Below are 692 nucleotides of genomic sequence, written 5' to 3' on the forward strand. Positions count from 1 at the left end.
TGGCAACCCACTCCAGTGTTCTTGCCTGGAGAATCCCAGGGACAGAGGAGCCTGGTAGGAGTCTGCCTATGGGGTCACACAGAGTTGGACACGACTGAAGCGACTTAGCAGCAGCAGCAGCAAAAGCGTAGAAGGAAAGGGGTAAGAGAAATCGAAATTCCTTCAGAGAGGACTGCAGAAGCCCCTGATTCAAGAAATACAGGAGGAATATCAAGAAGACCTGAAAAAAAATTGGACAGTGCTTTGGCAAGGCAAAACATACACTTACCTGGTGAAAACTTAAGAGACAAAAAGATGGGTAGAAAAGACTCAAAGTGAAAATGTGTGCTCAGATTTAAAAAGCAAGGAGAATGACAGCGTATGATTGGCCTTAGAGTGGAGGCAGAAATGTGAAGTTGCCAACATCTCTGCCTGGAGAATCCCCATGGACAGAGGAGCCTGGCTGGCTACAGTCCACGGAGTCACAAAGAGTCAGATATGATTGAATGACTAAGCACAGACCAGCAGCCCACATCTCTAGTTGCACTTGGGTCTTCAAAGTTTCATGTGTTGTCCTTGAAAAAATGTAAACAACCATAAAAATGCTGGGATTAGATGCCAAAATAGGGCCTAAAATACTATAACACATGAGGGATTATGAATAGAAGAAAGTCAAAGGATACAAAGCATTTGTGCTAGATGGGGAAGAAAAA

The sequence above is a fragment of the Bison bison genome, unplaced genomic scaffold, assembly GCF_000754665.1.
Source record: "Bison bison bison isolate TAMUID 2011002044 unplaced genomic scaffold, Bison_UMD1.0 scf7180017864105, whole genome shotgun sequence".
Classification (NCBI taxonomy): Eukaryota; Metazoa; Chordata; class Mammalia; order Artiodactyla; family Bovidae; genus Bison; species Bison bison.